Raw genomic sequence first — 25,906 nt, forward strand, 5'->3', positions numbered from 1 at the left:
ATACATGTTCTGAGAAGTAAAGGTGCATGTTAACTTTTAATGGCCCACCCTACAGGTCAAATGTTGCTCAAAGGCTGAAAGGTAATGCATGGTGCACATCCATTGATTACACAAAGTCTTACGCAATGTGTTCATGTTTCATGTTGCCATGATGATGGGCACATACATGATTTTGCAGCCCTTTAGTGTGTTGACCTATGAAATAAGAATTCTTGATTTGGTCAACAAATCGACCAATAGCATCGAAGAGTCTGTGAAAACAAAAAACAACTCAACAACTCAAGAAGTGACTTCAGAAGTAAAATGTCAACATAACTCATTCATCAAAATATTCTAATTGCTCTCGCAGCTTTGACCTAGAGCCAAACAAAAGACCTGATTGGGAGTCGAACACAAATGATATTGGACAGCAGGTGATTACGCCCCCTCCAGCGCCGCACGTTTGTTTTCAAAGCGGTAAGTCCTCGAACTTCTGAACCTCTGAGATGAATCACTTCATTTTAACAGCCTTACACAACATGTTCAGAACGAGTATATCTGACAGAGCTCATTCCCAACGTTACCTCCCCCATTCCTCCCAGACAGTTTAGATATATTTTTGTTCTAAGGTGAATATGAAAGACTAGTCAAAACTCCAGAAGAGAACTGTTGTGTAATGAGCCAGCATAGCTCGGACAGAATCCCATGAGACATGAATGAGCAGTGCTTTACTTCCAGCTTCTATCAATGGACGAGCCAACAAAAGGACTTTCACTGTGGGGCTGCAGAATGGAAAGCCAGAAAAAGCCTGATGTCTTGTCTGGGGTTTCCACTGAAACCACCGAACTACACACTTTGTCACATCACACAAGGCTCGACGAGACGCTCAGCCGGTGCCAGATTCCATGATTTATTCCCTCCTTGCAAGACTTTACAAACAGATTTTCAAATCTCCCCCTTAAACCACAATGCTCGAGTGTCACGCAAGCCTTCTTTTAACTGAAACCCCATGCCAGCACCTTTAAAAAAAAAAAAAAAAAAAAGCCACACTGGGAAGAAAAATGTTTAACGGGCTGATAAAAATCCCATGAATCTCAGTGTGGTGTTGAGCATGCCTCTGTGTGCTGATAGAGGGGAAAACTCCGTCTGGATTTTCAGTGGTCATAAAATAACCTCGCCCCAGGAAGACAGACACATGCTGCACTTTTTACTGGACACATTAACTTCAGCTTTAACTTGTTTATTACAGCTGGGATTAAGAAAGCGAGCTCTGAGTTTGGGCGAGGATTATGACGGGATTACACTGCAGTGTCGCCTTCAGACACCTGTCTTGGCTTTAATCAAGTGGCTGGTGTGAGGCGAGAATATCGCTGACCAAATGTCACCTTGAGTCTTTGAATGTAAACACACGGAAGAAAGGGAGCTCATGTGTTTTAAGTAGACCAGGACTGAACAGATTCCAATCGACTCACAATGAATCCTGCTGCAGTCGAGAAGAAATGACCGTCCACGTCCCAAACACATGTATGGTTTGTTTTCTGATCAGAGTTTGATCATCGGATTTACTCGGGTTTTTGAAAAGGGCTTATTCTCGTTTAAAGGAGCAATGTGTGAAACATCTACTGAGTGAACTCTTAAAACAACCTTACTGTATCATCAGAGATGATTAAAAACATGGCATGTTGAAGTGCTGTCTGCTCCTTTTTTAAAGTCCTGTTTCTACCAAACGGTCTGATTTTGGTTCAGTTTGGTACGGCTAACACTGATCGTGCTTGTGGTTCCACAGACAGACCAGATGGAGTTTGACCAGCCACGTCAGCTACATAACAGAGCAGGAAAACACAGTGTAGTCCGCTAATGATTAAATTCAACGAAGAAGAACGGGACAAACAAAAGGGACCCTTTAGGGTGGAATCGGTACTCTTAGCAGCTCAACAGAAGGGTACTAAAAAAAAGTAGGACAGTACAGAGCGCTTATTTTTGATGGTGGAAACTCCAATAAAATGGTACCGTACCAAACGGCACTGAACTGGACCGCTTGGTGGAAATGGGGCTTTAATTTAGATTCAAGTAACACATTGCTACTCGTTGTTGCAACCCCAAACAAACTATTAGAATGTGAAATGCTGATGAGAATAAACTCAACATCCATCATCAACAGAGCATATACTTCAACACACCACGCTCATGTTACAGAGTAAAGAGTGCATGTTCTGGTCATGGCTGAGTCGCCCTCTCATTCAACTGAGAACGTTGTTGACTTTATTATACGTACTTCATCAGAAGCACTAACACGCATTTCATCAGGTGATGAAGCAGCACTTTCTCACATGCGCACACTTTCTTATCTTCCTCTTGTTAAAGACTCGAGGCTGGAAGTCGGTTATGGAGCGGTTTAAAAGCCAAACGCATTAAGAATGATACCCATGCCTCAAAGGATTGTGATTATCTTGACAAGACCTGCATTTAACCCGAGCTGAAAGGAGGGCTCTGACACCGGGTCAGATAACACCGAGGGATTGTGGATTGTGGATTGACCGCAGACGTGGTTTCATCTCCTCACTCTCTGTTTAAAACAAGAGATGGGAAAGCACCCACACACAAAAAAAAAAAAAACCCCACTGACAAACAAATGTATTCACAACAACAAGACACAATCCAAATGCATGAGTAGCTTTCTATTTCCGAGCCTGACCCCGTCTGTGAGCAGAACTCTCGTTATCTCTCTTGCTGTGATGGTGATAAAGGAAGAAAACAGGTCTGGGAAGCTTTACTTTTAGCCTCCCTACATACCGCACGAACAAGCACTGGATTATAATATTACAACCATGTTATACTACAAAGACATTCATCACCCGTTTAATCCGCAGGCTCAGTTTATGCCTCTACAGGGGGACTTATATTTGACGACGGATACGTTCATGAAAGAGCAATAAATGCTACATAAGGCTACTCACTGTAAAGAGAGTATGGAGAGTGTTGTAAAACGAAGAAGAAGTCTTAATATCACAAGTTGTGATCGTAGTGGAAAATGATTGTGCAATCGATTTTTAGCAACTTGAATCAAAACTGGAATCCAAAGTCTATAATAGATCAAAGTTATATAGATTTTCCACCCTGATTAACATCAACAGAAAGGAACCATCTGTCTTGAAAGAGAAAAAGAAATTCCTCATGACACATGGGGCCCATTATTATCAAGTAAAAAGCAATTCTAGCTGAAGTGCTATTAGTTGGCTGAGTTCAGTGTTCCTGCCTCAATTATGTAATTCTTTGTGACACCGGGGGCGAACACTGTGAACGTCTTTGCTGAGTTAAAGGGTCGGAGGCCAGTGGAGATTACACTTCTCCCTCGCTCTGGTCGGTGCCTCTTTCAGCCCCACTGACACCCAGTTAAGACACACTGCGAAGAAAAGGGCCCCAGCTGCTTTTTATCTGTCATACGAACAACAAGGGGGACTCGTAACCTGCACGACCTTTTCTTTCCAGACAAACCTCATCTTCTAAATATCAGAATCTGATCACAAGATAAGAGTCACTCTTTTTAATGAAGTTTCAACACTATTAGCATTTAGCTACAACGAGTTGTAATTTGTAATTTTTCAATCTCATTTAGCACAAAAAAAAAATCCTTTACGAATCGTATCGTGAACCCATTACCGTGAATCGTATCGTGAGTTGAGTGATTCTTTACGTCCCTAATCTAAATAGATTTCTTCAAATATTACAATCAGCCAGGAGTCGGAGGAAAAGGGACACAAAATGACTGGATTGCCTTTAAAGTCGTAAAATCCTATCAGCTTGTTTCCAAACACTGGTCTAATTCCTTCAGTAAAGCCACACACTCGTTTCTCTTTGAAGCTCGGAGTAATTAGAGAAACTGAGAAACGGAGAAAACACAAAGAGGAACACCTGACATGTATTGCAGACCACCGGCTGGGGAAAGCACACAGTTTCTAGGCAACTCTGCTCCGTTTGAGCTGCTAATTGTGCTTTCAGGAATGTATAAGCACACATAAATTATACAGGAAGGAAAGTAATCTGCCATGAAGTCGCTCATCCATGACCTCCAATCTCTGGGAAGCCCTGACCAGTAATCCAGGATCTTACTGGAAACCCATGTGTTACCAAGAAGCCGTTTGCCATGTGACGTGTCAACGCTGGACACCGATGCTCACAGACGCTTCTGCTTGTTGCAGCTTTAACAAGCTTCAGAATCTTTAGTACTATCGATCATCAAACTACTGCAGAGTGTATCTCTTTAAAACACAAGGTGCTGAAAAGTACAGGAGACAAATGCACCTCAAACAAATCTTTTATTTTGAAAGGTTACAATGAAGAAGCCAGCTAACTCAGCGAGCAGATGACATGGAGGACATGTATATCATGGCTTTTTACTGGAGAAAAAGGTTGCCACTCCTTCACAGAGGTGTGTTTGGAGGCGGAGTGGTGAAATGGTGCCTTGAACGTATTCATACAAATCACTCTCCAATATTCGGATGCCAAGAGCTTTAGATCGACTTCTGTTGACACCAGGGCTGACTTGTGTCACACACTGATTGACGTAGACTTCCTTAGAAGACAAAGACTTTGACTCGCATGAATCTCAGACCTGCGTCAGATGTGACGACGGCATCTGAAGGCTCTGACGAGCAGGAAAAACATCAAGTGATTCATGCTGTCCGCTGATTTGATCAACATTTGAGAAACACAACGAATTGGAAAGCTTTTTTTTTTTTTCTTGCAGTCTGAACATCGCTTCAGTCATTTCTGATGGATGTAAATCACTTCTCACCTTACAGCTGAAAAGAATTCTACCTTTTTCAGATTGTGTAATAATTTCAAAACATCTCCAGGTAATTCTGATTAGTGTCAGCCCACATTTTGACACCCCACGTTACGGCTCATTTAACGATCTCACACAACCTCCAACATCGGAAACAGAAAGTGAAAGCTGAAGACATGAACACGAAGACGGCGTCTGTGAAAGCTTCACATGCAGCTGGAATAAAACTCCCCCCAACAAGCTCTTAGAAACAGCTGTGAGTCACATCTTTGTGTTAAAGAGACAAGAACGGGCTCTCACATTTGCCCTTAATTTACTTTTTAAATTACCTTTTTCCAGAGTGTGTGAATTTCAGGAGTAATCAAATTGAGTATCTTTCAGTGTGACATCACTTGAGGAGCGGTACTTTACAAAGGCCTTTGATTATTCTGACAGCAGAGAGTACACAGAGACGTTTTCAAAGAGAAAGCTCTTCAGAGAGCAGCACAGGCTTTACCTGTGGAGACATATGCACCCACTGATGAAAGGACAACATACATTAGTCAAGAGACTGCTCCTCCTGCTCCCAGCAAAATGATGGGAAGTAAAAGTGATATAAAAAGACAGACGGCACAGGGGACCGCAGGGGAGAGGACTGAGCCAAGATAAGTGGAGCTTACCAATTTGCTCACTTATGAAGCCGTGGCCTAATTTGCTCAGTAAAGCAGAGTTGTACTGAGAGGGAAAAAATGTTTCTCCCTCGGACTAAAATTAAACTGCAAAAGTAAACGTAAACCTATATTTAGTGCGTTTTCCAGCACTCAGGATGATTTGTGATGCTAGTAAACCTAATGCCACTAGTGTGGTCACCCATCCTTTGGAATTAAAGTGCAGCTGAACATCGTGATTGGCTTGTCGAATCAGAGTCGGAAGCTATGCTAATAGCGCTGCCGTGCTGTCCTCAGCAGCACAGCAAAAACAAGTCTGCACTATCCAACATCCGCAAGCAAGCAAGACCACGTTCAGATAAAAGAACTGCCAAGACGGAGAGAAAATGCTAAGACACTTTTGTCATGAACCAAAGCACTACAGAAATCAAGATCGCAAACGTTAGCCGTCACCAAGTTAAACAGATGAAGCGTCAGATCAATGATTGAAACGATTACAAGGCAACTCCTTCAATAGTTTTTGAGGGATTTTACTCAAAACAAAAATTCAACCAAAAATTCAACCTCATTGTTGGGTCAAGGGACCAACAAAGGCAGGGGATTATCCTCTGAGGACTATGAACAACTGCACTCAACCTTCACCCAATCCTCTTAATAGCTCCAAGGATTGTCTTACACTCACCCAAAAGGGAGAAAAAAACTAAAATCCTGATGCTGTTAAAACTGAACAAAAGCGCCAGACATAACTTTCAGTAGGAAAGACAAAACACTCTTTTATTTTCTTATTTTTGTTACGTTCAGTCGTTAGCTTGTGAAAAAGATCACATTTATTTACGAGTAAAACAAGTGCAAAGCTAAACATGTAGAACTCCTCAGCGTGAGTGTCACACATTTATCTACCATGCTATGAACAGATCCTGAAAACAAACGAGAACTGGACGGACGACTTGAGTCTCTTACCAAGAAAAGTTGACACCATTTGGTACTTCTTAGCTCAGAGCTCTGGCAGGCTTTGGTTGGCTGACTAGCTTACACACAGCAGGTGGTTTGAGACACTTCTCTCTTGTCTGGTTTCAGCCTGACCTTGTCAACCTAATTCCTTCCTTTCCTCTCGCTTGCTCAGCCGGCTCCCTTGAGCCTCCGCCTGCTATTGTTTGTTAGACGACAGGGTGGGGGTTGGGTTCGAAGTGCACTGGGGTTGGCTGTTGGGTATCATGAGGACTAAAAGCTCTCCGTGTAGAAGCAGGGTAACCTGAGAATCTGTGGCTGCTGTTGAACATATATATGCTAACACAAGGAGCCGCAGCACAAACTGTTCCTGCCAAACTCACTGAGCAAACTCTAAACACTTGGCTATTCATTTGGTTTTCTTGTAAATATTAATGGAGAATTATTCTACAAAAATTATCTTGTTTTGTTATGAAAAATGCTAACTTTTAGAACAGCTTTTAGCTTCAGAACAGCAAAGATTGAATAGCTTTGTATCTGTCAACAGAGTATTGTAAGAAACTTATAAATATATGAACAATAATTAAAACTTGAATCATGAAGCACCTACATAGTGTACAAAGACTTTAACAAACAAGGAAAAAACAAGATCATCTGAGGGAAAACCTGGATGGTTAAAGGCGCCGAGTCAACTCATCAGGTGGGATAATCCAAAAGAATCACTTCCCTAAAGGAAAAGTCTACAAACAAATACAGCAGCAGAGTAGTGATGGGTCGGTAGTAAGGCAGCTCGCATTTCAGAGCAAGAGCCGACTACGACGGTGTCATTTTCAACTTTTTAATCAGACATTATTCTCCATCAGAAGTACATAGATTACGAGTGGTGCCCGACAGTGGTGTGAAAATAGTCCTCGCATGGAGCGTCACTTCCTTTCAGGCATGTACAGAAGTTAGCTGGTTGCCCGTCGGCTGTCGTCTTTGCGATGTGTTCTAGAGCAACAAGTTTGTCGAACAGCAGCTCTTTGCGTCAGGGACTTAATACTAATCAATGAAAGCAATCACAGGTTTGTTGATCGTCATCTTTGTAACGATTGCTTTGCTGCCTGTAAAATGTGAAAAAAAGAATCCCTACAGACCTCGATGACTTTGACTTTTTCATGTTCTCAGATCAGACAAAGGACGTTGGGTTGATGTTAAACTCATAACAGCCTGACATGGTGACACAAAGTTCTCATATCAGTAGAGTTGTACAGTCACTTTCTATGTACTGATAAATAGACCATTTAGTTGATTTGTCTTCACTGTTGATTGGTAGTGATGTTTTCATAAACTTTAATACTGGAAGAATATTTAAAGATGACATGATGTCGGAGGATGAAAACATTTTCAGCTTTAAACTAAATCCCAAGAAGCCACGATGGTGATCCTGCCAGGGTCTTACATTCAATCTCTCACCTTTCTCATTGTCCCACTTAGACCAAAGCTCAACAGACAACAACAGAATCTACTCAAAACAATAAGCTGTATCCTTGCCAAGGTCACCAACTCGTGTTGAACAGAGAGAGAGAGAGAGAGGGGGGGCTGTGCTGGGAGCAGAAATCCAGATAAACCGAGCTGAGCCTACGAGGATTTCTCTCCCCGCAGCCCTTCTCCATCGTCATAAATCTTATCTCACAGCAAAGGGAAGCCTGACAACAAACTGAGAGGCTGTCATCAGCAGCTCAGCCACCTAGAGTCCCACCCAAATACCAATGATTCACTGTGTGACGGCTTACAAGTCTGAGGCTTGGACCCGATGCTTTGAGCTCAGGCTGCAGAGAAGTCGAGCTCCCCTGTGTCAAGTTCCCAGTGTTAACAGCTCACCAGAATACCGGCAGCTGTGACCAAGACTCCAGTTTCAGGTATCTGGATTGAAAAGCTGAGAAACTGAGTCGAGGGAAGAAAAAAAAACTACCCAAAGAAATACTACCCAGGAACCTTATCAGCTCTGCAACAAAAGACTTCTTACTAGTCCCACATATCACAGAGGGAAAACAAGTTGTTATTGAGGCGGAGAGATTTCCCCAGAGCTCCTAACCTCAAACTATTCATAGATGTTCTCCGTCAGTCTGTTTCCCTTGTGTTGACGCTCCTCTGTGGGTGGTGCCTTTTTCAAACGCTGCAAAGACAATCCTTCTTAGCTGCACGTCAACAAACACACACACACTGCTTTTCAAGAAAAAAAAAGTCAGAATCATGCCAAATGACTTACTAATATAAGACACTGTTTGGACTGACTGAAATAATTTGCACTTCTTAATATAAACCTGTGACTCTGAGTACGGATGGTACAACGTGGGAACTTGTCAAAATCAACATTACAGCAGTGGATGGTGTTGAAGGGGTGGTTTGTAGATTTTGAGCCCGTATCTCAGGCTGTCTCGGTCAGGCGTATAGAGGGGAAATGTAAACAGATGTTACAACAGCCTCTTGTCCCTGGGGTGCAGCTCTATGGAGCTGTGAAATCTGATGTCTTACAGACCCAGAAAAACTCATTTGACTCAGTAACAACATGCTATTTCGATCTCCTCAGTCTGCTGGATCACAAAGTTACAAACGGTTTTCCTTGTTGACATTCAGATATCCATCGTTGAATGTTGCTGTAAAAAGATTCATAAATCAAGATTGTGTTTCCAAAAGTATAAAGCTCATTCATAATCTCCACAGTACATTTGGTTATTAGCCATCCACGAGTGTGAAACGATGATATAAGACACGCGTGTATGACATCAACCTTGTTTGAAGGAATCCATGGATTCACTGGGAACAGGGAATATACAGCTGAAAGGAAGAATGGCCTGGATTTCTGCATGAACGGGTCATAAAATGTGTTCTGATCTTCTTCTAAGTCGCAACAATAGAGAAACACGGCCTGCTTTAAAGGGTATAGCACACAAACAATGACGCGCGTGTTCATGTGGGTATTGAACACAGCACGTGAACGTCCACAGTGCCGGCTGGAACATGTATGAGAAGCTTTGGGGTTGATAACTGGGCGACTCTCCTTCGACAGCAACAACCTCAACCGAACGCTTCCCGTAGCTGCAGATCAGACCTGCACACTGGTCAGGAGGAACTCCTGTTACCATAGCAACTGATCACTTCAATTCAATTTCAGGTTGAAATTGTGCCGTCTGCAAATGTTTAAACACTAATAAAAAGCTCAGCATGGTGACGCGTCAGTCGGCAGAAAACAGAAGTATCCGGTTTCTCCGTTTAAAGCTTTTAAAATATATTTTGGGCTCGTCCTCTGACAGAATGCAGGAGAGGTTTCACCCGTGTCAACAGAGGAGCAGAGGGTGAAGCGGCTGAGGGGTGAGGCCTGCTCTGCAGGGGTGGAAATATGTGTACGACATGCTGAGCAGCTTCTTGATTTGCACTCACTGAGCTGTCCCTCATGCTGCTCCTTTAACTAGGACTTGCTACTCTGATTGACCTCCGCTGCTGGCTGCCTCACAGAGCTCCTATTGAACCGTGTCCATCTTAATGGACGCTGATGTGCACTATTACTGAGTGCCAGTAGCTTTTGCACTGCACCCTCAGAGCCCCTATAGACTTTTACACCTTAATACACCTCTGGGCAATGAAAACCGGAGCTCGCGCCGCATGACATTTCAACACTTTGGCTGCTGAGAGGGGAAAAATACTTGACAAGGCAGGTCAGAAGAAGAGCAAGGCTGGGTAAGTTACACCACAGCTTATTTTCTGATCCTTACAGCACGTCCATGACTTCTTTTGATAATTATAGACTTGAACTGTCTTGAACGTAATCCAGGGAGTTATCAGAGAAGCCTTTTCTGGAGTAAAAAAAAAAAAAACAAACATGCTCAAACAAGCCAACCTGGAAATAAATCCACTTCAGGATGTATCAAATCAATCCAAAAGCCATTTCAAACTGCTCAGTAGGTGCACTTTGGCATGCAAACAAAAGCAGGCTAAGCCTTGAAATGTGCCTCAGACTCCCCGCTAAATCAGAGCAGAGGTAGGAAATCTGTAAACAAACGACATCTCTGTGCGCCTCAGATCATTCGGAGCACTAATAAGTGAGGCTGTGGATGATGTCGAGGGAGCAGAGAGTAAAGTGAAACCTGCTGTAACACACCAAACCTCCACTCGCTCTGCCAGCCGCTCAGCAGAGGTCTGCTGCTCTCAGCCCATCAGAGTTTGATGACCTTGTTAGTTTGAGTGCCTAATCTGCTAATGCCCTGATAAAAATAAACAGTCAGTGCAGTCATTGTAACCCCCCCCCCCCCTTCCTTGTCTCTTTCTGCAGCTGCTATCCACACACACAGATGATACCCTCCATCTTTATTTATCCTGGGGACTTAGCAAGACCCTGACACTCTCCAAAGCCGGGGGGGGGGGGATTATTTATTGTAAATGAAAGATGGATGCCTCTTAAAGACAGTTTGAGGCATTTTGTGTTTGTGGAACTGAAATTAAGAGTTTATATTCCATCGAAAAATCACTGAACATGCATGTGTGTGTTTTATTCTTCAACAGCTTCGCCACACAGCAGCATGTGAAAAGATATTTTTTGGACTGTATTTGGCTTTTCCAAGTCCATCTATTCCCAACACTTTGCCTCTTTGCAGTTTAATAATTCATGCTAGGTTTGAGACGAGGTTGTGGATGAATAATTTATCCCTCAGTACGTATTAGAAAGTCTAAGAAAATGAGACGTTGACATTTCACTGCTGGGTTTTTTTTTTTTTTCCTTTTAAACACACTCTAGTTTTTCTCTTGGAACGACGCGTCTCACAAACGCACAGCTTATACAACGTGGCGTTGACATGATGATATGGTCTGCGGATATGGAGGGACACATCAGGGTTTTGATGTTCATCTGAGACAGATCGGGACAAAACCACCGACGTGACGAAAGGGAGGGAACAGTGTGAAGGTCATGAAGCAGAAAGCTTGTAGATTCTTACAACATTTCCTCGAGGGTATGTTAACGCTCCCATTAATCAGCAATAACCAGAGAGAGCCTCAACCTTTAGAGCAATCTCCCCGGCTCGCTTATTAACAATAAAAAATGCCATTAGAAGTACGACTTAAGTGACTGGATTTAACAGCAAAACGTCTCACTCTTCCAAGGATGCATAAACCTAATGGATATGATTAAACATAATTTTGTTTTCCAGATGGACGGAGAGGCCCTACTTACCAAACATAATTGAATGTGCGAGCTCAGCTCATTGCCAAGGACTAAACAACTCCCCAGCCTCCACTGCAAGGAGGAGCTCATTTCCATATTAACTTCACCTTTATTGATCCACTCACACATCCTCCCCCCTGTCCTCACTACAATAACACCCCCAAGTCTTATTGGGATATTTAGAAAGGAGGGGTGGAAATGCACTCGGGAGGGGTTGAACCATCACAGGAAATAAAGAGCATACTTGGGTAATTGAGCATTCTTTGGGTGGAGGGTGCAAAGTCATCTCAGCAAACAGGAAGCTTGCTCCGCATATCAAGTTGAAAGGAAGTTATATTCCGTTGTGAACACGCCAAGCTGTCACAGTCCTCAGCTCGACGAGTCAAAAACAGAAACCCAGCGAAACACGAGCCACGTCCACGTTGATTTATTTTGACTTCAAAACTAATCTCGCAGCACACGGAGTTCAAACAAAGGTCCATGTCTGCCACACAGTTCTGCTTACACTACGTCGGGGGTTTGCATAATCAGATGTGCTCAAACATGTTTGTCAGTGCGTGCCCTCTGCTTGTACACTTTGCTTTGGCTGGACACGCACAGCAGCAGATGACAACATTTACATCACACAGGCATCCGAAGGCCACGGGAACACAGGCGGACAAATCGATGGTAAAAGTGAGGACTGTTTTGGAAGGGATTGTGATTTTCTGATTAGTAGTGACGTTGTAAGTTTAGGTCATACGTTTCTTAGATTGAGCTTTGTTGGCCTGAGAAAGAAGAGTCCTTATTCTCACTAATCAGACGAGCACATGTGGAGACGATGAATCCAGATGGAATAGTCTGGTATTTCTTTTGTGGGGTTGTTTTGGTGTGAAAAGAACGGCCGACTTTGAAACTGTAACATAGCCAAGAGAAACAGAAACATCCAAAACAGCTGAAGTATTTTGAATGTCATGTTACTCAGACAGGAAGAGAAAAGTCAGTTTTAAACGATGAGTTATTTTATATCTGGTTAAGTGAGTTAGAACACCTGGTAAAAAAAAAAAACCCTCAATATCTGAAGATGAATCTGTTCTCATCATCTTTGTATTTGATTAAACATATATTTGCACAGTCAACACATAGTAAACAAAAACTAATTGCACTAAACAGTTTTTGATAGCTTGATTATTTTTGACATTACGCGTTTGACGATACAATGTCCTTTTTTTTGTGATTTATAGAATCAAAAAGTTCCAAGGCAGACACTGTGCAGGGAGTTTCCCTTCATCCTCTGGGTAGTGAAAACAAGAAAGTACTCAAGCGTGGTTGTATTTTTACTGCTATGGTATTTAAACCGGTGTGAGTATTGTATGCTTTCTTTTACTAGAATCATTTAAAGGATTAACAAGCTGGTCTCATGACAGCCTTAGAGCTGGAGTAGGTCTAGGTGAAGTTGATTTCATTGGTCCAATCATACAAACAAACTTTTTATTGAGTCATGCAGGAGAATGAAAGAATGAAATCAGACACAAACTCTACACAGAAGTTCATCACGGGGAGGAGGAGGGAAAGGTATCACCTGACTATCACTTTATGATTCATCTTTATGATTGACAGTTTAACAGCTGAATGACGTCAGAGTGTGCACCTACACATTATTATTATTATATGGGAAAACTCGGCATGCTGTCAAATGAAGTCACATTGCATTAAGGTAAATCTAAACCAGGTTCAAGTTCGTTTTTTTTTTTCAGATTACTCTGAAGTTTTTTGGACTTTGCCTGTTCTCTGTGTGCGTGTGTGTGTGTGTGTGTGTGTGTGTGTGTGTGTGCGTGTGTGTGTGTAATGCATGGGTTACTTCCAGGTGGTTCAGGTTTTCTCCCAGTCCAAAAGACATTCATTTTGGGTGTACTGGGGAAAATGAAATTGCCTTTCGGTATGAAATGACCCGGGGAAGAATAATAGTACCAAAGGCGTTGGTCAATGGGGATTCCGCTAAAGAGTAATATCCACCTGGATTCCTGAACTTCTGTTTTTCTTTACACAATTATGGCTATTTAATTATTTCCAGCAAGTATTTCCCACAACGTAGCCTTACTCATAACTGAAGCGAAAAAAGAAAAAAAAAAAGAAAAAAAAAGGAGCGAATGGCTCCTGAGCTAAAACAGAAAACAGGAGAAACACTGTTTTGACAGGGACTCCTTCTCAGCCTACAACAGCTAATGCAACGCTTCTGTATTCAAGGACACTGGTGCAGTCTGCTCTGAGCGGATCAGCATTCACAAGAGGACGGCTGTGGCAGAGGTGACTTTGATGCATGTGGTACTCTTGTTTAAGGAAACCAAACAGCATGAGAAAAATCAAACCTCAATGCACTGGAGACTATAAAAACACTGGCACGCAACCAGCTTCTGAGGAGAGGTTTAAGCAGAGGACAACCCACATTTATCACGTGTGGCATTTAAGGTTTTTAATGTTATAAATCATGTAAACACACAAAATCCATAGGACACGAGGGTCAAAACTCTGGAGAGAGAGAGGCTGCAGTTTCCTGCAGAACAAAGAGGAGAGATATAAAAAGGCTCATTTGCAGAGAATGTATCAGGCACAAGGAGTCAATTATTTGTTTTTTTAGCATTCAGTCTATGAAATGCATTTAGAGCATTTAAGACGCGTGAACACTGCCTGGTGGAGAAGTTAGGCTCCAGTTACTTTGACATTTATTTCCAAAATTTCACACTTATTTTGAAGTTCAGGTTTGACTGAGTCATCTGTGTAGGACTGCTTTATGGAGCCTCCCTGCAGATAGATATTCATCATAACTCTTATTTATACTGATATTTTCATGTCCTCAGCCCTTCATCTGCCAAGTGTAGCCTCGGTCTGAGACCCTCTGCCAGCTGCATACATTGGAAAAGTCATGTAAACAGTGACCGACGCCTCGGTGCCAAAGTCAAATAGTGCCGTGTCATCGAGTTTGAAAGGATTTGGCAGCGACGCAACACTTTAGTCAGAGCAACGGAACAGAGCAATCCAACAGTGATTGTACACATAATGCATTTATTGTTTATTCATCTATTTATTTCTCCTAAGGAGCATTTGATTGGGGGAGAGGACTTAAGGGATTCAGTGTTGATGAAGCGTTAAGCTGTTGGCCGGTGGCCTGGGTCAGTGAGTCACACGATGCTCTACCTCACTCTCTTCCAACATGTTTAACATGAAACGCCTTCGCTCCAATGTTCTCATGAGAGTGATGCTTTGCCAAGTTAGTACATTTAAGGCAGATACTTCAGCACAAAAGAAAGGAAGATCCTTATTTTTCCTCTCGCACTGAAGACACATTGCTAGTGACTGGCTTTGATGCCGTCCTGACGATTTAATTCAAGCTCATTCGACATCTTTTTTGAATTGACTAAAACCTATTTTCTCTCCATAATTAGCTGCTCATTGGACGTCATGTTTTCAGTGCCAATCTTTGAAGTGTTTGTAAGCAGGATAATGGAATAACTGGCCCAAATGTTTGATGGAAATTGGTGGAAAGTGTATCAAGCGCCAACAGAGAATCCATTACAGATCTGGAACTATCTCAAACTAGAACAAAAAAAAAAAAAAAAGGTTTTCTCATAGATAAAGCTTTTATTTCCATACAAATAGACTAACATAACAAGGTTCCAGTATTTGAGATGTTACTTCGAGTCAGTGTTTGATTGTTGTTATGAACATTAGAAGACATAAATGACACAGAAGACTGGACTGTCAGTATCGGTGGATGTTAGCACTTTTTGAGGACATCATTTCTCCTCATTATCCTCAACTTTAAAAACAATACATCTTTTTAAAATCAACACCGTCAGAGTTATAACAATGACTTTTTTTCTTCTGTCATTGCAATTTGCATAATATTAAGTAGTTGTTGAGGGGGAACGAGGCTAGAAGGGACATGGTGATTGATTTAGATTTTTCATGGGAGGCTTGGCCAACAAACTGCAGGCGTTTACTCTGGCGCTGCGTTCTGTATGCCATGGATAGACCATTACCGAGAAATTATAGGGCTACAAAAAGTAGCAAACATTCAATCAATTAAAAAATAATCTATGCATGACTCTTTTTTTTTTAAAGGTTTGATGTTGGAAATAAGAGCTCTGCAAAATGCAAACAAGCTCCAAATTCAGTGGTATACATTGCACGGTGTAAGCATCCATCGACTCATGAATGTTTGACATTGGTCCCAAAGGACAGACGTGTTTCTCCCTTTAATTTCTATCAGCGGTATAATCCCCTTTTGAAAGCCTTTTTTAGGGTGAATTAGAAAGGCCCTGCATTCAGAGAGACGAGTGGAGAGAAGGGGGCGGGAATAATCACAAGGGCCTGGCTGTCTGTGTGGATTAGAATGGGAAAGAAAATCCTTTCATCTCAGATCTGTACTTCCAGGCTTGGAAGCATGCATGCACACTCTCAGGCGGAGATGCAACACACCAAACCTCAAATGCACACTTCACACAAAATACAGAAAAATACATTGTAAGTGGTTCAATTCTTAAAACACGCAAGAAGCAGTAATTCCTATCCAAACAAATGATATTTAATCATGCACCAAATCGGCACATTAGTCACCTTAGTCACATTAGTAAAGAAACCCTCGTATAAAAGCTCCACTCTGACTGTCTGACCTCTCGGTGTGTCTCTTAAGCAAGACGTGATCTAACCTGCTTCTCCGATGTCTCGCGCTGAAAATGTGGACCGCAGCTCTATTTGTGGCAGACAGCCTTTTGACATCCAGCGAAATGTAACGAGAGGTTTAAGCCCGGAGAACTTTTTTCAGCCAGAAAAACAACAAACAAACACAGACGAACAACACCATCTGACAGATAAGAAAATGGATTAGCCATTATGTCTGTTTGCTCAGTTGTCTCCCTCAGTGAGGGTTTAACTGAGAGTGAAATGACAAGGCGGCTCGCTGTGTAGAGCAGAAGCTGACAAGCCGACTGTGACTGTAATAACATACTATAAATATGTCACACACCTCGCCAATAAACCTTCTAGCACCTTTTTTTAAACACCAAAGTAATGGCATCTCTGCTAATCTGAACCAACTTGAACAACATGGAACTACTGGCCTTTTGTCTTCAGTGTGATATTTATTCACCTTCACTGGAGTTTCTCCTTTTCAGTATCTTAGGCAAACACTCCAATGAAACCGCACTGCAAACAACCCAAACTGGAACAGCCAAACAAGCCACACACAACTGTGTATACTTGTTTTCCCAAAAGGCAATACAACCAGTCAAGTGGTATTTTTAGGCCAATTATAGATAATCACACAGTGGGAGTTGGAGCACTGAAATGAGTTAAGGATCTCATGAGTCTATACAGCAAGCTCGAGCACGCTGTGATGTTCAAAGTGTCTTTCCAAATGTCTTTTGGTATGCAGAAAAATAACTTTCTGTACGGAGCGAAGCGCCTCGTCTAGACTCGATGTGTTGCAGAGGCAGGCTGCGAGCCCGAGGCCATGCCCCACTTTAAGAGGTTTTGTCACAAAATATTCCCTTATCAAACCGTCTCAGGGCCTCAAAGCAAATGCAAAGAACATTTCTAATTACATGTGTGCACACGGGCATAATGAAAGATGTAGTTTGTTTGTGGAAACACATAAACTCAGTTTAAATGGGTCAAGTATGATCGCATTCTTACTTTCCATACAAACACAAAGGGGAGTGTGTCTAAGGCAATGTAAACCAGAGTCACACTCCTTCTGAGTGTTCACACACAGTTAGTCAATGAAGCCGATTCAGGTTGTCACCCTAAAAAGGCATTTCTACAACTACTACTGAGAATAACGCTGTCAAAATGGTACTTTAAAAGTAAGAGTATTTATCTGTTAGTTTATGGAAGTGAAGTGAAAAATGTGAGGTTTCAGGGTGTTGAATTTGTTGTGGTTTTGGTCCAACATTAAACTCACTTCAATATTGTTTGGTAAGCTAGACAAAAAAAACTAAATGATGTTTGGAGCTGTTGGAAAAACGGCAAAACGGCAATTGTTTTAATGTAACTAAATTAATTCTTGCGTACTTAAGCAATTATTGGGGGGAAAAAACTCTGAAAGAAACAAAGAAAATATATTCTAGTCTTCAACTGCTCTTGCACTTGGATTAAAAATGTAGCTGATACACACTGGAGCTGTTTTCATATGCAAAACCTAAATGTCAAGTCCCTGAAGTCTTCCTGACTTGCTCGTTCACCTCACGGCGGGAGGCCATCCCTGCTGGACCGGAGGGGTCGGGGTCTCAAGAGGCTGGACTTCATGTAAAAACGACGGCACAGGAAGTGGCTGACAAAGCAACGGTTTGACCAAACATGTTGCCAAGTAATCCAAGTATGTCAGTGCTACGCGTCGTTCCACGCCGTAACGGTCTGAGGTGGACAGACATGATAAAGCTGCTTCCTGACGTGTAATGTACGGGTCAGAGGATATACACTCCCCTCCCCACTTGCTTGTGGTGAATTTTCCTAAATATTTCCTGCTGCGTTCTCTGCTGCGAACATTTAGTTGGGCGCTGGCGGGTGAAAGTCAGAGTGAAACATTTTGATGTCTGAGTTGTGGGAAAGCAGCAGAGCACAGCACTGGTAGCTGGTGTGCATTGGTGACCTATTTCTGACCAGACACACTTATCAGTTATGGCTTGAAAACATACTCTTCCCAAAAGATGTCAAGCTTGGTAAACAACAAGATAATGACTTCCTGACGGCAGGTTGGCAATACGATGCAATAAGATGTGATTTAGAAAACACATTTGCAATGTAGCCAGATGCAGGATGAATAAAAGATGAGAAGCAATCAGTCTTTGAGCTCGATGTAGAAGCAAAGAACAGAACGAGGCAGCGAATGAAAAGCATTTTAAGGATCATTCAACTTCAGAGGAAATAAAATCTCTTTGACATGAAGCAACAACAAGCATTGGTGATTTCCTGAACTTCTTCCATTTAACGGCAAACTGGCCGCAAACCATCTCCTCAGCCATGCATTCAGAGGGGAGGGCGAGGCACGTAATCCTCTCTATAATCACTCTTGCTCAAACACTGGCTCGCTGTTAACTTCCTCTTTGTTGAGCTACAAAAAAAAAAAAAAAAAAAAAAAAACCTTTCACAAGCAGTTAAGCTCCTGGACTGCAAAATGTTTTCTGATTGAGTGTTTCATGGTCAAACTGTGTGGGTGAGTATTTTAACATATGTGCCGCGGTGAAACGTCCAAACTTCAGGTCTAAGGGTCGGACAGGCGTGGGGGAAATGAATTGAGAGCCAAAACAATAGTGATCACGAAGCAACAAAGGCTTCAGCAGCGACTGAGAAATCCCCAAACATGGTCTGCAAACTCTTTCACAAGTGTAGCAAGTCGGTGCAAACTTTGAGCCACCTCTTCCCCCTCGCTGGTAGAAAATTCCAGTTGGGGAGGGGTGGTGGTGGGGGGGGGGTGAAGCCACGTCTGCTCCTCCCCACTGTGTGGGTTTTGTTCTGCTAATCAGACCACATGCCTCAAGGATTCAGGAATCTGAGAGCTCTCAGCCAGCTCCTCTCATTCCTCATAGAGCCGCAGCAGCCTGTGACAAACTATTCAGTGTGTTGGGGGGGGTTAAAGACTCTATCCATTCATAACACTGCTCAACACTCCCTCCCTCCTCGGCTAATCTCAGGCACTTCTTTACCCACCCGCCCCCCCACCCCTACCCCTCATACCCCTCATATGCCCTCTCTCTCCCCTCTCACCACAGCACAGCTCTTTTTTTTTATCTATCTACATTTTGCACATTAGGTCTGAATAGGCTGAGGATTTATTATTAGACTATGGTCCAACCACACACCCATTGTGGTTTTAAATGGAAAGAAACAGAACTAAGCCTACATCGAGTTCGAGCAATGCAAGACTTGATATTTGTCTCTCTCCCTCTCTCGCTTGTTTTTTTCCCCCCTCTGATTTCCTCTCTGTTCTCCCCTCCCTGCCTCTCGTAATACTCACGCATTGAGAGGCGAAACGAGGCACACTGGAAATTTGCAGCCTGACAATGGAAGACAGCTGCTCTTGCTGCATAAGTCTTTTATGAGCTGAATTAGTTGTACAAGCCTTCGCTCCCTTCCCCCCACACATGCCGCCCCTCACAGGGAGCTGATCCAGACTCGGCAGCACACCTCGTGGAAAGCTTAAGAGAGGAAGAAGGACAGGGAGGCAGAGACAAAGCGGGACGGGGGCTTTGTTTGACAGATCTGTGATTGCTTTTTGGCAAAAATAAATAAATAAAGAAGTAGCCTAACATGTTGTGTGTCACAGTAGAATCCATCACGTCAATTCTTAATGTGTTGTACTACAACACTTTTGTTCAAAACAGAAGGTAAAAGATTCTCAGAAAGAAATGCACTAAATAGGGATGTCTTCTTTGAGTGTTTGTGTTGTTAAAGGTTGGGACAACGGCGACTACGACTTTAAAACCATAATGTGGGCATGGATCAAACGAAAACATCAAACAACACACGTTCATGAAATCATACAGATTGAAGAAATTCAATCTTTTGTGCAACAAAATACAAAAGAGCTGGTTTCCCCTGTCATGACTGTGAAAGAAAAAAGACTTGAAAGAGAGAGTCAAAGAGGGGTTTTGCTCATTATAATAACCGAGCTGTTCTAATAAAAAAGCAACAATATGGCTTTCACACTCCCAGCATGCAGCCTGGAGGATTATTTGCACCTTGATTAGCTTCGGGAAAATTGTAAGGTACGTTTTAACAACACTCTTTGTTGATTAAGACTTCCTGTAAAGCATTTGTTATACAAGACTGTTTTTGTCGTAGATAATAATAAGCTACAATTGTGTACTACGTGGTTCCTGGCCCCATTCACAACATGTGATTTGCTATTGAGAACAGTTTGTACTCATTACAAACACAGCTCATTCAGGGCTATTTCTTCCATAATGGACTTGTACTTAGTGTAACCTGGCTTTACACTTCACATCAAAAACAAATCTCACAGTCTTTAAGGATACACAGAGATAAAGCCCAGATAATGTGAAGTCAGGGTGACTTCAGGCAGTGGTTACGACTGGTACAATCTGGTTCCAGTGTTAGGGATTTTCATTGTGGAAGCCTATGGGGCCTCTATCACTGATGTGTTAGGTTATCGACGAGAACTGAGATACAAAGTAAGTGCTGAATAATGCGTCTGTGTGCATCTCTTGAACCTGCTCTTCAGGGTACACTGATGTCAACTACCCTGAAAATAACTCTGTCATTACCCGCGTGACTGACTGGAATCTTGACCACACAAACGACTGCAAGAGCATCAGAGCTGGATGCCAAAAATACAGACATTTTGCAGCATTTATGGTTATTGCCGAATGTCAAGGGAAAGCCCACTAATCTTGGAAGTTGTGGTCATTTTGAGCCAGGGTGTGCAGGGCGTCTTTTGAATCAAACATGCATCCACGAGACGCTGTTCATTTAACGCATCTACACAATCGTCAGTCACCATGTTTGACTGGCTGAAATGTACCGTAGCATTAAGGCTTTTTATGTAAGACAACACTTTGAGTCTTTTACACTTTTGAAGGAGTGCTTTGGCACTGTCAACGTTCCATTAGCATTTAATCACTGTGTGCTGCAGCTACTTAATTATGGCAATAAAAAAAATGGCAGCATTTGTTCTCTTGTTCATTATTTGATAATCTTGTGAAACACAAGCCGTTTTGATAAACACCGATCAGATTCCCTTTCTGTTGTGACTTGTGGTTGCATGTCAGTGAAGGATAGGACACAATAAAGCTTGAAATGGAGCGGTATGCATGGTATGCGTGCAGTCTGATGGAAAAAAAAAAGGACTATCTCAGGACATGAACATTTTATTAACGTCTGTAAGAGCCAACCAACATTAATATTACTACCACTACAATTTGTTTATCATTTCTCATAGCTGTCAAAGAGAGGGAACAATGGTCCATTATTCATTTTCTTGTGTTTTTTAATCTTTAAGTATTATTTTGTTTCGTCTATGAGCTCAAATCAGCTCATTTCTGTTTGAAGGCAGCCGCTAACGGCAGCCGTGGAAAACAATTAGTGTCAAATGTTTTCTTCCAGTAGCAGTGAGGGGACTCCCTGAGGGTGAAAGCTTCAAACAACACTGACATCTCAAACAGCAAAGAACAAGAGCTGGGAGATCATCCAACAAACAGCTTCCCATTGAATTTTTATTTCAACTCGGATTTCATCATGACTGATTTCCCGAGGTTTTCATCGATCATTTCACTGAACAAACACATTGTATTATTACTATGATGTTATGTGACTTTGCATACACTTGCCATCTTGTTCGCCAATTCGATGACATCTATGTAAAGTTTCTCGAGCAAAGCACTTCTGACGAGTCTTCTGGTATAGTTTGAGCTGAGCCCTAATCATGGTGTGAGGCATACATGTCTTACGTTACCATCTCCATTTCACTTCTCTCTCTGAATATGCTGAAGACTGATTTGGGCTGCAGTCTAACAATTTCAGCTTTCCATTGGCATAAACAAACACTGTTACAGGAAGGAGTCTGATCGGGTGCACAATGGATTATGTCGCAGCCTTTTCAACCTGATGGCTGGCCGAGGTTATCTAACGGCCTTATTCAAAACACCCTTTTGTGAGTATAGCATATACAATTGGGGAATTAGACCAAAAGCTCAAGACGCATGTTTCCATCAAATGTAGATGTCTTACATTTTCATACAGCAACATCTGAACTCATTTAAGCGTCCTTGTGAGAAAAGAGTGCTTCTTTTTTTTTTCATGTTGTGGATTCTGCAAATAAAACAAAAGCTGTTCTCATCTGTTCAGAGCTTTCCCCACTACAACAAGGACAGGTGAGCTAACAACTCACTTTGTATTGAGCTCCTTCATGTAATTTACTTCACTCCTTAAAAGAAGTCACAGTCTCTCTTCTGTTCCTTCGCCTTTAAAAACGCCCCGGCACTACTTAACAGCAATGAGCTGCAGCACAATAGAAACAGTGAGTCAGGCAGAGACGGAGAGAAAACGAGTGAAGCTCTGCTCAGATCCCTGCACACCCCGAGCTGGACATCAGCGGCGATGCAGAGCGGAACCTCAGCTCTTTCATTCAAGTGCAGCCTTTCCTTTTCACCCCGCTTCTTTTCATAGTTACATTGCCAATGTAATTTTCCATGAGAGCCGCTCCATTTATCAAGGCCAGTGGCACATAGAGGCAGCTGACGAATGCCTTACTCCTCTAGATTTGTATAATGAGAGGTGGGAGAGCGAGACACACTCTGAGGTGGTTAGCACTTGTACGGAGGAAGTCGAGATGATTTATTCAGCATCTGAGAGCTAATGCTTTAGGGGGCTTTAACTCAGGACAAGGACAATGTAGCCACGCTATTACACTTATACCTCTGAGAACGAGATTGCTACCGAGGTGCATACTGATTAATGCTTAAATTGAACTGGACATGGAACGGCTCATCCTTTCAAATCAAGAGGCAGGCTGTATCCAGGCCTGCACATGTTTAAAATCTACTCTGCGACACCTGAGATCAGACCGCATCGTTGGATTATTTAATGCTACGATTCTTAATGTACACATCTCCCCTGAACACAACTATTGCTTTCATGTCGTGTTATCAATGCCATCTCAAAGTTTGTATCTGTGCCAATGACGAGAGCTGCGAAACTGTCCTTCAGTGTCTTTTAAGACAGTTCTATCTCTGCAGTGGCCCAAAGTGTTTCTCTTTATCGGAGTTGATATTTTACCTGCCAAAAGGAACTAACAGATACATTTCCAAACTCTGAGTCCCATAAGAAGGATTCCCAAATCCTCCCACAGGGCACTGATAGGAACTATTGAGTCAAGCCACTTATCGTTTTTCACCATTTCCCCCCCCCCCCCCCATCAGCCTCAGTATCTATTTCACAGTTTGTGCAGGCTGCCAAAAGAAATCTAGCCTGTGGACATAATGCCGGATACTGTAGATAGTGTGCAATGAGGAAATGAGATTCTACTTCCACATCTGTGATGAGTAAGAGTCATATGGAGGGCTTATTCAAGGCATGAACATTCAGGGGTTCAGGACGGGATGTTACAGACAGATGAAGATGGTATGAAAGTGGTTCGATTCCGTTTGTCCATTGTGGGCTCGACTGAACACAGTTTGAATCCAAAGGGACTTTTGAAACACGGTATTCCTGCTACCTGACTTTGATTTCATCCGTCGCTGTTCTGCGGGGTGGTCGGCTCTGTTTTCTACATTGTGCCGCTCTTCCATACCGTGTGTCTGTAGGGGAGCAGCCTACGAATCCAAATTCTGAGTGAAGTGACGATCGGTGAATCAGTGGTGAGAGCAGCACACAAGTCTGTAGTAACAGCCAATCTGTCGACAAGCTGCGAATCAGCGCCCACTCTGCTGTTCTTTCATGGTGCATCTTTTTTCACTCAGAGCTGCGTGATGGTGGATGTACACTGGGTCAACAACCCCGGTCGGCTCTCCTTCCACGTACCCTATTGGTAGCCTAATATCTCCAGGACGCATTAAATTAATTAGCATGCTAATCTTCTCCACTGTGGCACCATCAGAACAATGTGTGCTAACATGGCTAGCTCATGATATGAAGAGACTGCCTGTTGTCACTCTTGTCAGTAATTCTATCATATTCAAGGATAAAGCCACATCTCTTGAAATGTTATTTTCATCTTATTTCCATGAATCAATTTTCCTGATCACATCAGACATGGTGCATGTAGAACACACTGTTCTCTGTTTGCTATATGCTCTTGAGTAAATTGTCCCTGTGACAGCTACCGTAGCTGCTGTACAGCAGGCTTTGTTAATGTAATCTACTGGCTGTGCACTATGTGTTGAATAAAGATGAAGACATGTTTTTTTCTTTTCTTTTGTCACTTGATGGATTTGAATTTCTGAGTTGTGGTCAAAGACGGAAGGTCGCCTGATATCGGGTCTTTTACATACAAACCCATCAACAGAATTATTTCAAACATGGTCAAATGAATATCTGGACATGTCCCCTATTGGCTCAAAAACCAAATATAAAGACAAACAGTGTGTTGTTATTATTATCTTGTCAAATGTTTTGGGTGTATGCACCTGGTTTTTGCCCTGTTGTTTTATGTGTAACTTTGTTGTATATATACCATCGATCATTTTTTCACGTTTATGTACCCATTTGAAAGCTTTTGATCAAATACATGTTTTTCTTATTTTAACATAATATTTAGTTCTTACTGATTAAGACCATGTTTATTCATTACAAATGATATTCTTTAGCCGACTATTATAATCTGGACATTTTCTTTAAGCCCTTTTAACATTGTTGTCCTTCAACTTTGAATGAGTAAAACTAGAGCAGCGTTATGTCAAAGGAAAATGCTCTTTATTTAAATGTATTTTCAGTATTTCCAATATCTTGAGTGTTTAATCTTCAAACTGCTCTTTTAACAAATGTTGAGTCCATATAAACCCATCCTTTTTTGCAAGTATGCTTTCAAGGATATTTTTGGCCCGGCAGTCTTTTCAAAGCGGCAGTGACCTCTCTGCTTTATTCAGAGGTGTTCAAACACATTCATGTGCTTCTCTTTCAAAAACCGTTTCGTTGTAAATACCTCATGATGACAAAGATTTCCCTGAAATTGCCATTCATAGCAATCAGCTGCAGGGAGATTGTGAAGGCTCGTGTTCACGACTGGTTGTCCTGGATTTGAGGAATCAAACAGGCTTCCTCGCAGCCCATCCCCCACGCCACTTTCGGAGCAGCAGGAAAAACGACGAAGGCGTGCTTTGCACCAGCTCCCTCCCCCACACGCTGCTCCAGCAGGCATCGCTGGGGCTTGTGGGATTAAGAATGGAACACGATGACAGACAAAAACAGTCCTCAGCACCTCCCTTGCTCTGCTGTCTTTTATTCTGCCAGAGCATGAAAAGGCTGCTACGAGGCGTACAATAGACGCAGTGATAGATCAACTCTATGTGAGAACAAGATAAGTGTGGGTGAACAGCTACACAAATCTTTATATTGTTCTTGTGAGATAATGTCAGCGTTGAAATTGTGTGAATAAAAAAAAAAAGGAACACAGTGTGACATTTACTTCACAGGCGTATCGTGACGTTTATGGCTGACAACCTCCATTATATTCATGTCTGTTATACTTGGTTTACTGGCTCATATATGGTACACAGCACTTCTTGATTGTTTGCATCTGATGTCGACTGGTTTTGATTTCCAACATGGCCATAGCCTTTCTTTTTTTAAAGATATGAAGGCAACATATGGGCCATCCTTTTATAATTAATCTGCCCTGTTCTGTCCGGAAAC

The 25,906-nt window shown here is 42.3% G+C and overlaps 1 protein-coding gene across 4 annotated transcripts in view; it reads right to left on the reverse strand.

The window, feature by feature from the left end:
- Positions 1–25,906, reverse strand: part of znf609b (zinc finger protein 609b) — an 80,415-nt gene that overhangs the window by 27,456 nt on the left and 27,053 nt on the right. The window lies entirely within an intron of this gene.

Source organism: Symphodus melops (assembly GCF_947650265.1).
Source record: "Symphodus melops genome assembly, chromosome: 3".
NCBI lineage: Eukaryota > Metazoa > Chordata > Actinopteri > Labriformes > Labridae > Symphodus > Symphodus melops.